This window comes from Aethalodelphis obliquidens, unplaced genomic scaffold, assembly GCF_003676395.1.
Source record: "Aethalodelphis obliquidens isolate GAN/ISIS:26980383/991018 unplaced genomic scaffold, ASM367639v1 scaffold25, whole genome shotgun sequence".
Classification (NCBI taxonomy): Eukaryota; Metazoa; Chordata; class Mammalia; order Artiodactyla; family Delphinidae; genus Aethalodelphis; species Aethalodelphis obliquidens.
In genome coordinates this window covers 16678948-16691313 of record NW_020837969.1, presented here as the reverse complement: position 1 = coordinate 16691313, position 12366 = coordinate 16678948, and the positions used below count along the sequence as shown (strand labels likewise).

At 39.5% G+C, this 12366-nt stretch overlaps 1 long non-coding RNA gene across 1 annotated transcript in view; it reads left to right on the top strand.

Annotated features, from left to right (window-relative positions):
- The window catches only part of LOC113628787 (uncharacterized), a 104065-nt gene extending 91908 nt beyond the window's left edge, over positions 1–12157 (top strand). Inside the window, exon 3 of the long non-coding RNA XR_003436246.1 lies at positions 10842–12157. This is a non-coding gene — a long non-coding RNA (uncharacterized LOC113628787). The remainder of the gene's footprint in view (positions 1–10841) is intronic.
- Positions 12158–12366: the final 209 nt, after the last annotated feature.

Below are 12366 nucleotides of genomic sequence, written 5' to 3'. Positions count from 1 at the left end.
GGCTTAAACCTGTGTCCCCTGCATTGATAGGGGGATTCTTAACCACTGTGCCACCAGGGAAGTCCAGTGTGAGTTTTTGACATGCTAATTTATAATGACTGGCAGATGTAAAGACCTTAAGGAAAAGACGAGATTGGCACTTGGACAACTAAAATGTATAAGGGTGATGGATTCAAAGATCAGTTTTCAGGAAAGAAATATTCTTAAAATATGTATTTAAATGCGAATAAGTAGACCGTGGTTCTTCTTTAGGGCTTACGGATGCAGAATGCCAGGACTGCAAAAAAAAAAAAAAAAAAGTTAAAGATCAGGTAATGTGGGAGACTTTGGACTCAACCTGATTCCACTCTGAACCCAGCAAGAAAGGACAGAGTGTCTGAAGAAATGGGTATTAGCAGGACTTGCAGGCATCAGGACAATCTCCCGAGACGGTTCTCAAAATTCCTCCTTTTCTGCATCTGCTTGCTGCTCTTCACATCAAAAGGCAAAACAAGATCCCCTCTATTTGAACCCAAGCTGGCCTTGTGACTGCTTTGACCTGCCAGAATGTGGTGAAAATGGCATTCTGGTACTTTTAAGCCCAAGCCTTAAGAGGCTTCCACTTCCTTCCTCTTGGAATACTTGCTCTTGAAACCTTCACTCTTAGAAAGCACTCGCCATGTTGTTTAAAGCCCAAGCTGCATGGAGAGGCCACGTAGAAGAGAATCAAAATGCTCTGGTATTGCTCAGAGCAGTAATGCCACCCATATGAGTGGATATGGATACTTTAGATATTCCAACCCTTAAGCCCCAGATGAACTGTAGTCCCAGCTGCTATCACATGTGGTGGAAAACCCACCCAGCTAAACCCAGCAACCTATAGAATCATGAAGGGTGCTGCAGGATTGCTTCTACCCCAAAGGGTACCTTCTTCTATTCCCAGAAAGGTCCTTGTAGGTTGGGCATGACCCCGAGTGTTAGAGTGAACCAATCACCAGGTAAGGATTCTGTATACCTGCACTTTACCTGCCTGCAGAACGCTTATGCCTCCATAGTCCTCATGCTGTAGTAAAGTAGATTTTTGCATTTTATTTTTTTTAATTTAAAAAAAAAAATTTTTTTTTTTTGCGGTACGCAGGCCTCTCACTGTTGTGGCCTCTCCCGTTGCGGAGCACAGGCTCAGCAGCCATGGCTCACGGGCCCAGCTGCTCCGCAGCATGTGGGATCTTCCTGGACCGGGGCACAAACCCGTGTCCCCTGCATCGGCAGGCGGACTCTCAACCACTGCGCCACCAGGGAAGCCTGATTTTTGCATTTTAAATGGATAGTTGGAGTGTGCTGGGCTGATGCTAGTCAATGGGAGATAGGATGCCGGGAAGGCTCTCAAGGGTGAGGTTATAGGTTAGGGAGAGTCACTTGCCCCGTTCTCGTAGAATGATTTTGGTTGTGAAAGTGACAATGAGTGAACGCTGACTTATTTCAAAAAGTCTCAAAAGATTTTGTCACAGACCTCTAAAGGAAACTTGATCATTTAAGCAGGAAAATAGTGCTTTCATGTTCTAATCCATGTGGCAGAGAAACACAAGCTTTATCCAAGAGCTATTTACCCATTAATTCTTTGTATGTTTTACATTTTACGTTTATGTTGTATTTTAGCTTTTTTGACATTATGTTTTAGCTTTTTTCTTTTCCTGGACCAAATCAAGGCTCATGCTTTATATATAAATTTGTGGTTTGTTTTTCAAAAATTTAATTTCCCCCTTTAATTTTTAAAAATTTCTTGTTAAAGATTATTTAAAAGCATTGTGAAGTCTATCTTATTTATGCATGGAACAGTCTGATTTTTTTTCGGAAAGTGTAGGTCATGATAAAGACAGCAAAAAAAGTGTGCAATATATATAAAGGAAGGAGAGAAGATTTTAAAACTATTTATTTGAAAATAGCAATAGTTTCAAGTTTTAGAAACATTATAAGAATAGTACATAGGACACCTGTCTACCCTTTATCCAGATTAACCTCTTGTTAACATTTTGTTCTGTTGCTTTCTCATTTGTTTTCTTATCCTCCACCCTTTCTTCTGTGTGCGTGTGTGTGTGTGTGTGTGTGTGTATTTTAAATCTTTTTTTTCTCTTTTTTTGTCTTATACCATCAAGGCTCATGCTTTTTTATATATAAATATAAATGCATGAATGCAATTTGAGAGTAAATTTGAGAGTGTATATTTCCAAAGAATAAGGATATTCTCTTAAATACAGTAGCTATAGACTTTACTATATTTAATATTGCTACAATAATTTTATCATCTACCATCCATATTCTGATTCTGTCAATTGACCCAATAATATCCTTCCTATCCCCCCTTTCCCCTGAAGTACATGATCCAATTTAGGAACTCATTGTCATGTCTCTAGTCTTCTTTAATCTGGAACATTTCCACAGCCTATTTTTGCCTTTTATGACATTGACATTTTGAAGAATACAGTCCCTTTTAAAAAAAGAGCATGTTTCTCATTTGGGGTGTGTCCAGTGGCTCCTCAAGTTTCCATTCCAGGCCAGAAGTGATGTGTGTCCTTCTCCAGAGGCACACAATGTACACTTGCCCCTCAATGTTGGTATTAATTTTGATTACCTGGTTAAGGTGTTCTCCAATTTATCCCTGTAATGTTCCCCCCACTACATTTGCAACTAATAAGCTATCTGGGGAGACCATGCAAATATTCTTCTTCTCATGAAAATTCCCCCTGAGATTGGGCATCTGTTGGTGACTCATGCCTAATCCAAAGTTTAGTATGATGGCTGCAAAATGATGATTTCCTACATTCACCACTTCCTCCACATTTATCCATCAACACTCAGCATTCTATAAGCAAGAGTCCTTTTTCCTCCCCACTGATTTTTATAATCTATTTATTTGTTTGTGCTCATTAACTCTGTGTTTTCAATGGTCTATAATTCATTACTGTCCTTAATTATTTTAGTATTTAAATTATCCCAGATTAGGATTATGGGAGCATCGTCCAGAAGTCTCCAGTGTCCCTGTGATACTCCCACTTTAAAAAAACATTTTCTTACTTTCTGGCATAACAAGATATTCCATATTCATCTTGTATCCACCCTCCCCTAGCCTTGAAATCAACCATTTCTTTAAGGAGCCCTGGTTTCTTTTAGTGGGGAAAGGTTAATACCTTTAAAAGACCTCTGGGCACTAGTATGATAGGAGGGTAATTTTTGATGGCGTTAAACTGGATTTAGAATGCCTTTCACTCCAAATTTTATTTGAGCTATGGCCAATATGGCATCTATCTACTTTTATAAAAGACAAATGACTAATTTTCTGCTTTACACCGAAAATTATCCATAAATTCAAGTGACTGTATCAGAATGAGGTACATATTTGAGGGCATCATCTAGATAATTAAACCCCCAAATCTGTTCTTAAGGATAAAAATTTCATTTTTTCTCTCCAGAATCTTTTATTATTAGCAGTTGTAGTGAAAAATGTTATATAGTTAATAAATTTGCTATATTCTAAGAATACAAACTATATTACTGAGTGCAGGTAAGCTTTTGACTGCATTCTTTATTGGTATTTTAGAAATACTCAGGGGTTTGGCTATAAACTCCTATAATTTCATTCCATGTTGAAATTATTTGCTTGTCTTTATGCTGTTTGTCTGGAAAATTCTGAGATTCAGTGCATTTGGTGTGTTATGAAAAAAGAATGAAAAAAACCTTAAGGTCCAACACTAATGGGAATGTAACAGTTCAGAATTAGAATGTAAAAAAATTGGGACCATAAGAATCAAATCAGGACTGAGTGTATGCCTGAGGGATGTGTCATGAAATTGGTTATAGGGACGCCATGCCACAACCTTGTTATCAGTGATACAGTGGTATTGAATGGAATATGTAATAGAATCTCCCATTTCTGAAGAGCAGTTATACAATGTAGCTGAGAGCAGTTGAATGTGTGTGTGTGTGTGTGTGTGTGCGTGCACACGCGCGTGTGTGTGTGTGTGTGTGTGTATCTGCCTATGTCAGGGAGCTGTGATAGAGGGAAGGAATTTGCCAATGTACCCTGTGTTTCTGTGTGAGGATGAAGTGGATTGCCGTGTTTTCTCTTGTAATCTTCTGCTTTCTACCTGTAATGGGGATAGTATGTGGAAATCTATCACTATGCTTTTCTTTTTCATTCAGAGGAACTAATTTGCTTCAGCATGTGTTAAGATTGTTACAGAAGCAACGTTTTAACTTTTGATATCCAAAATAGTATTTCTGAGTCTACCATAAGCCCAAAGCCAGGGATTGGAGAGTTAGAAATGAGCTTTTAAAGTTTCTTTAGCTTCCATAAACATATCTGTGATTTGACTAGATCACAAAGTTTTATTTTAAGCTATGGGGCAGAGAGAATCAGAATATGACATCAGAGAAATTCCTGCTGTAGGAAAAGTGGAGAGTCTCTACCTCATGGCCCGGGAGTCACAGCAGGTGAAGGGAGAGGGAGGGAGGATAAACAGGAGGTGAGGCACAAGCATCGTGGCTCCCCGGCCCTGGGGTGAAATCTCACAGAAGAGTCATTAGCTAAGTTGAGGGGAAAGCCAAAGGCAGAAGGACTTTTATCTTGCTTACTGTTTGGAACTTTGGTAGGGAGACTGGAGGGCAGGGCAACCCCTTAATAACATGGGGCTGTTATCACAGAGTAAAAGCAGCACAGTTGGGCAGAGGGAGCTAGAGTCAGCACTTTGGGTCCCTGCTTGCCATACGGGGAAAGTAGATGGTCACTCGCTCTGCTGATAGCCAGGGCCTTGCTTCCAGGGGTCATCAATGTAAGTTACAACCTCTCCAGGCATATCTTAGAAAAAGTCGTGCTAAGGGACCAGGGAGCATGACAGGCTGGTGGCTTTACAGCAGAAATCAGCAGAGATACAAAGGACCCATGCAGACCCAAATCTGCTTCCTTAAACTGCATATCTGCTCTCCATGAGCCATCACTATGGATACCTGAAAGACTGAACATTTACCCCCAAAAGACAGAGTCAGTTGCTAAGAGTTGCTATTTGAGCTGTAAGAGATTGAGACACCATTAAATGACAAGTTGAAAGCATTTCTCTGCAATTCCCCCATGGTAACCTAGTATGATAGAGGTTTGAGAGAAAGGTTCAGTCATAGAAAATGAAAATGCTACATTTTCTTTGCTTGAGTAGAAGTGTATGATTTTAGATTTCATTACATACTCTTTGGCAGAGGGAGGGCAGAGATCATTCCACAATCCTGACAGGCAGGTTTTCTTACTGGGAACCCCCCTGCCTCCATTTGCTCTTATAGCTGTTCCCACTAATTTTGAAAGCCTGAAGATTGGACTGCTATGCCTGTTGCCCACACTGTGTTATGAGGCTCCGCAGAGAGTCCCATGTATATATTTTGAGTTTTCCTGGGTAAGTTGTCCATAGTATTCAGTTATGTGTGAAATAGATTTGGTCCCAAACCGTTTGAACTCAGGAGAATTAACTGTAATTGGTTCTAGGAGATAAAATATGTTTCCCCAGGAGTTGATGGTTTTGAAAGGGTAGTTTTTCTTCTTGGCGAGATAGACATGAATCATCAAATAGGTGTACAATGCAGTATCTTTGTTTCTGACCACAGAATCCAGATGTAAAGCTCTGACTAGTGGTTCCAGGTTTCTGGTCAGTCTCACTGGGTTAATAATAATTACTAACATTTGGCTGGAGCTTTCAAGTTTTCATAGTGCCTTCATGTGCATTTGTCACATTAGATGGTGCCGCTGGTAGTGCATGATTTGTGTCTTCACTTACCCACACACCCTGCCATGGTGTTTTGTCTCTTTCTAAGAATTTCTTCACAAAGTTGATTCAGTTACTCAAAGCTGTTTTAGAATAAGACAAAAATGAATGAGTAGAGAGACCCTTGGCCTTTCCTGCTCTAGAAGATCTAATTTCCCTGTCTGTGGTTATAGAAGATAAGCTTTGATTGGTCCTAGGAAGTGTTTTTCCTCTAGCTTGACCTGATGTCATTTTTCAAAAACAAGCAGTTAAGCCTGCTTTGTTCAGCTTACTTTTTCAAATTGCCGGTAAGGATTTCTTTGAAAGCCTTGTAATCCATAGATGTTCTATAAAGGGCTGGCCTTTACTTCCATAGGTGGCTAAAAATGATCAGAATTGGAAGGAGTCACAATAATAAAATCTATTTTTAGAAGTACATTAGCATGTGGTTTTGCAAACTCACATTTCATTCCTGTAAAAACCAGCAAGCGCTGTCATAAAAATACTGTCGAGATTTACTGCTTCTTCATGAGACCTGGGACTAAGCCAGAGGGACACCAGGCACCCTAAGCCTACTTATAGCTGCTGCCTCTGAAACCCTACTCTGTAATGTGGTAAGTGTTTTAAAAAATTCAACTAAATGGCTACCACATGGTGGAAAATTAGCAATCTGGGACTGGAACTTTTGTGTGGTATTAAATCCACATATGGAAAAAATTAAATCTCATCCTCAATGCCCTCCATGTGTTCAGTTGTATTAAATGAAATGCTTAAAAAGTGTGACATTACTTAACTTTTATAAGGTTTGTCACATCTAGTAAAATTATTACTGTTCTTTTGAAAAGTTTCATACAGGTGCCTTCTGAGCTCACGTCAGTCTGGCTGTCCTATAATATACATATAATTTGTTACTGGATATAGCACAAGGCAATCAACAGAACTCCAACCAGGGCAACTTAATATAGCACAGAAATGCAGTAACTGGCAATAGGCAATGCTGTGGTAGGTTGGTCCATAATAATCTTCTTTTCTACAGAAAGGATTTTATAAAACATAAAGGATGAAGTATTTACCATAAATTGTTTTAAGAAAATTTGACACTTTAAAATAAATGACTCCAAGTATTTTATATTTTCATAGATTTAAACAGTAGTGCCATGTGACATTCTTAGTCTGCATTTGCTGATGTGCCTAGCTTGCTCAGTAAATGTCATAATCATATTGATACTGCTGATAAAAAGGATTTTTCAGGAAATTTGTCGGCTTAACTCCATTTACTCTGGTGCAAGAAGATATTTCCTGAGCTTAAGGGCTAGTTGCTCCATTTACTAGAGACTGGCTTGTGTGTTGGATGCTTAGAACCCAGATGTTCCTGGGAACCTTGATCTCTGTTTCAACAGGTGTGGTTTACAGCCCATCAGCGTCAGGATCACCTGAAGGATTTGTTAAACATGTGAGATCTGGGCTTAATTCTAGATCTACCGCATCTGCATGCATATCAAACTCTCCAGGTGATTCTTATTCATTGTAAAGTTTGAGAGACTGACAGTCCAAAGCCCTTTTGTTGTAGAGAGAAAACCAAGGCTGAGAAGTTTATCAAATGTCCCAACTGTATACAGCTGGTGTATGCAGCGTGCAATGATACGTTATTATCCAGTAATCCCTGGAGGTTTTCAGATGTGCAAATGAGGTCCATACAGAATTGGTTTCATGGGATAAGGTGAACTGTAAAGGTGTATTGACTCACCTACTGTAATGGCAGTCCATGTCAGAGGGAGCCACTTCAGTGCATTCGGAGTCTCAGCCTGGTGGACAGCAAACAGGGAAACTGTGCTGAGACTTGATATCCAGAGGCCTCAAGCTCTCTATACAATTTATGCAGTGTCCTTACATTTCTTACATTTAGATTCCAGTCCTGGAGAGTTTTTTTTTTAATTATATTTTTAAAACCATGGGCCAAAGGAGTTTAACCCGCTCAGATCTGTAGTAGATCAAACTCCCAGACAGTTTAAAAGGTGTACTTGGTTTCAAACGGAGCATAGCAAAATTTATCAAACCCAGTTCTTCCCTGTAAAGCACAGGACTGAAGTCCGTTTTATGGCTTCATATGGTGAAACAACGTCTGCTGGGCGGAAGCTCCAGGTTCTGGTTAAATGATCTTACGTCAAGAGAAATACCTGGGCTCAAGTTGCACCTTGAGAAAAGCAGGAAAGAGTCAATGACTATGTCTAAAGAAAAACAAATGAGCTGTTTTCAAGGAGAATTTTGAGTTTCTCAGGCACGATTATTCCTACCACCCCATGTTGCTGCTATTCTCAGTGACAATGTTACTGTGGCTTATGTTACAATACCTTTGGCTGCCTGGGTCTAGATTTCCCATGAAGCAGCAAACTGCTCAAGGCAGCTGGCATATGATCAAATGCTCAAAGAGCCGCTAAAAATGTAACTACCTGTAAATGTCAGTGTTTTTCAAATAAGTGTTTTTTTTCTTTGGTTCCAAATTTTGTGCGGTACATTAATGTCACTCAGGAGTGGGCATGATGGTATCTGATGAGAGCACTCCTGCAGTTACTTGTTTTCTGTTTCCGTAGGGCTTCTTCACAAAGCAGTGGCAAAAGCCCAGGAACTGTGTAGTTTCACCACATAAGTGCCTCCTTGTTTGTTGTTGTCCAGAATATTCCTTCCTCTTGGGTCGCCTGTGAGGAGACTGTTAACTTCTCATGCTTAACTGCCTTTGAAGTTCCAACAGAATCACCAGAGTTGGGAGACAATCCTTTTCTTCCTAACAATGGTTCAGGCTGAGTTTTGTGGTTCAAAAATATTGTTTGTCATTTTTTGCCACTATTGACAAAAAATGAGCATTTACCCACCAGTAGCCAAGAGTCAACAGTTTTCAAAGAGATTAGTGAAATGCATGATTCCTTTGTTTACTTATATTTCTGGTTGAGAGTGCAGATGGATAACTCTTGGATTTTGGAGTCAACAGTACTTTCTAATGAACTCTATGGTTCCAGTTGTCAGGAATAGGAGAGCCAACCACCCAGTTTTGAATGTGACAGTTGGCCTTTGATTGCTTTGAGTCAGTGAAGGTGAGATTATGGGGTTTGGGTCCAGGTGGAATGGGCTGTGGCTTCCTTCCCCGCAGCAGGGATCTGGCGTGACTGGGTCTTGGCTTTCACTTGCCAGGGCAGTGTATGTATTGACGGAGGGGAGCTGTTGTATTAGGTGAAGCTTCACTCCATGGCAGGGCTGCCTTCTGCCTGGCTGAGGGCCCCAAGGAAAGTCTCTGTGCCATCTGGCTCCAGTGAGGGCTGAAGAAGGGAGTGCTTCTGCTGCATGAAACGCTAAGTCCATAGTCCAGATGAGATCTGCAAGGACCCTTGACAGTTTGTGACACTTGAATGGAAGGGAAGTGAAAAAAACACAGACCTGCTCCTCCACTGGTTTGGAGAACAGTAGTTAGGAGAACAATAAAATATTTCAGAAGTGATTTTATACGACAAGATTAAGATGGATCTCTTGTTGATTAATTAATACAGTCAAAGTCACTTGATATGTAAAGTGTATGTGCTTGTGTATATCTGTCTATATACCTATATATATTTATGAATATAAATAAATGTTATGCACATATATTATTTTAACTTAAAAACACACACACATATATTCATTTGCCAATTTTCTGATACAGGTCCAAGGCCTTTTCTTTAATTGTTGTTTGGCTGATTGGAATCCGTATTGTCTTTCTTCTGGAAAGCACCACCACAAGTCATTTTCCATTTCTGTAAAATGGAGTGAGAACTTGAAGGTACTTGCAGAGCAACCTGAAGGCAGATTCCTTATGGAGCTTTACCTAATTTGATGACTATTTTAAAAAGGTGACTGATCTCTACTGAGCTATTCCAAAGCAATCACCTTCATTTTTTATAGAAACAATAATTCTCTTTTTGTACTTTTTACCAATTTCAATAATAGTTCCTTAATTTAGGTAGCTAAAAATGCAACTAGTATAAAGGGTTTGGGTACAAACTCAACTGACTCATGATAACCAGACAGCTCCTGTGATGGGAGGAGAAGGGAGCTGGCACACTAGTGTTCCTTAGCCAGAGTGGCATTGCTTAGCACGTTTTGCAGAGGAAATGGAGAGCATTGGTTAATGGAGGGGGTTGGATTAAAGAAGAGTCATTTGAAAGGGGTTCTGTTGTATTTAAGAGGAGGAAGCTGGTGTCTTTCACCTCTCTCTGTGATGGACCCACAACTTAGAAAAGTGGTGAGCTAGGGACCTTTCTTAGGGATATATAGACATGATTCTAATTAGAACTGTAAACCCTGAGTGCATAAGCTGTTGTAACTTCTTTGATAGACATAAGCTTGGCCAGGTAGGAGAGCAGTAGGGTGTGGACTGGGTCAGGCTTCCATTCTTGCACCTTACTTGTCCAAGTCTTACTGGGAAAGTAGATTATAGAACGCCTTTGCCCTCCATATATGAAAAAAATTGAGACTTGACAGCCACATTAAAAAAGGATTTTAGTTGAAGAACAGAGCTGAAGAACAACATCTGGTTTTGGTGAAGTCTGGCCTTTGTGCCCAGTTTTACAGCTAAGTTGACTGAAGTACCACAAGGTCATGACTCATCTAGGGTCAGCTCATTGGTCAATAGCTCAGTTGCTATCTGATCCCCAAACTCTTGTAACTTTCAGTCCCATATTTTAACTATTAAGCCACGTGGCCTGTTACAGAATATGCCACAAAATGCCCCAGATGTGCACTGAGAGAAATCCTTCTATGACCCAGCTAGCATCAAGTCCCCTCAGGACTTTCTGGTTATTAAATGTTCTTGGAGACCTCTCCTCCAGTATAAGCGCATTAACCTGAATGTTATGAGGATTTCCCCACATGACAGTGTTATAAGATTTTCTTATGAGGTCACTTCCTAGGAAGGCAGGGATTTAAAAGCTGCCACAACGGGCAGTGAAGCAAGCAACATGTGGTTTTGCTTTCTGTCTGTCATTTTAAGCAATAAAGAATTTATATAGATAAGATTTCTAAGACAGCTGATGTAGCTTTTTTATTTGTTTATAGGCTTTGGTTTCACCTTGAAAACATCCTCTCTGAACATCAGAAGTGCATTTCATCCCTGAACGGTATATTAACTTCCAACATTTCTGACTTCCAGTCATGAGGATTTTAAAACCAGTTGCATATAGCACGGAGGCTTTTCACTTTTAATGGTGCATTCAGAAGGCCAGCTTTCCCCATTTTCTATGCTATCTTCATCCCATTAACTACTATCATCTCTGATAGAAACCACCCCTTCTTGAAAAAAAGAACCAAATACTAAGTTGCTTCTTGCCTCTTAATGAAAGTATTCAGATCATGTAGGTAAACCATACTAAGACAGAATATGTTGACTCCTGGTGTATATTTCCCCCCAAACCATCACTCTAACGAGTCTTTTACTTCCATTAAGGTTGGCTGGTGTCTTTTAGCTTGGTCCCAAACAGTGAGACACAATACAGGGCATTTCTTCAGAAATGTCATGGAACTTCTTTGGGACATTCTATTGTTATATAAAAAAAGTTCCCACCTAATTAATTTTTTCAACAAATTTTATGAACATGCTGGGACTTTTGAAAACAGAGATTCACTTCCCCACACCTTCCAACTCTGTACATGATTGTCTGAAACAAATTTGTCTGAGTTTATTCAACAAAGGACTGCCTAAACCAAACTCTGTTTGGTGAAAACAAACTTTTTTGCTTTCCACATACATTTGCTAACTCTGTGTAGTTTGGTATTTTGTTTCTCTAGAACACACTGCCAATCTTGTGTAACCAGTAATTAGCAACTGCAGGTCAAGTGACACACAGAGACAAGGAACATGGCAGGAGGGATGCAGGAAGCCAGGCTGTAGGATGAAATGGGCCACCCCAATAGGAGACCTCAGAACTAACAGCTCAACAACATCCTTGCTGATGTGCTTCCCTTTTCCCAAGGTGGTTCTGAGAAAAGTCAGGATGCCGCAAACAGCCTCTGTTTCCAAATCTCACACAGGATTATTCAAGGAGAACTGGTAGAGCCAAGGTGTGTTTGAGACAATATCTATGAACTTTTTCTGTCACTGCTCCATTCTGAGGCTTTGGAAAACCACTTCAGTTTCTGTTTATGTCTTGTCCTATGGGTTATATTCTGGAAAAACATGACATAAGCTGAAATGACAGAAGTCGAATCTAAGTTTTTCATAGAAATGGTGTAAGATGAAATTATGCCCATTTTAATAAAAAATACCACATTTACTCCTATCTTCCTGTTTCCCATTCTTCATTCTTTCCTTAAGAAGTATTGAGGATCTGTTATATGCAAGGCATGGAATACAGTGGGAAACAAGACATCACGTGTCTTATTTTAAGTCACATAGTATAAATGTTTAAATAGTGTATATAAATTAAACAAATCAACTCAGTCATTATATAAATAACATATATATAATATATATAATTATAATTTAAATAATTATATTTAAGTAGTTAATCAAAGTATATAATAAAAGTTCTTTTTACTCTCGATCAGTCCTACCTTATTCTGATGATAATTGTTAGTATGGTAA